The following is a 416-nucleotide window of genomic DNA, read 5'->3' as shown; positions in this document are numbered from 1 at the left end:
CGCTATCATGCTGAAGTATATGATTACAGTAGGGCTTAAGTGTAGGATGCTTAAAATACCCTACACCTAATTCTATACTTCTATTTCGAAATTGGGTTTTAAACCCGCGATGACCGTTAATACCGAGTTTTAAACCCGTTTTCATTTTGGGCTTTTGTTTAGTAGCCTGTACGCATGCAATAGGTTCTCAATTTTAAATGGAACCAAAAGTCAATATAAACCATTTTCGTGGCACCAAAAGTCAAAATTTCCAACCGATTATGTTGCTTACCTTGGAAATTTTATGCATATACTATTTATTAGGATCCTTTAGGAGTTCGTCTTGGAAAAAAATTGTCCTAATTCTTTCTATATATTTTCGTTTTAAAAAAATAAAAATAAAATGAGAATTGTTTTTTAATTTTTTATGATGTAAA

This window comes from Chenopodium album, chromosome 2, assembly GCF_948465745.1.
Source record: "Chenopodium album chromosome 2, dcCheAlbu1.1, whole genome shotgun sequence".
Taxonomy (NCBI): Eukaryota; Viridiplantae; Streptophyta; class Magnoliopsida; order Caryophyllales; family Amaranthaceae; genus Chenopodium; species Chenopodium album.
Note: the sequence above shows the minus strand (reverse complement) of the source record.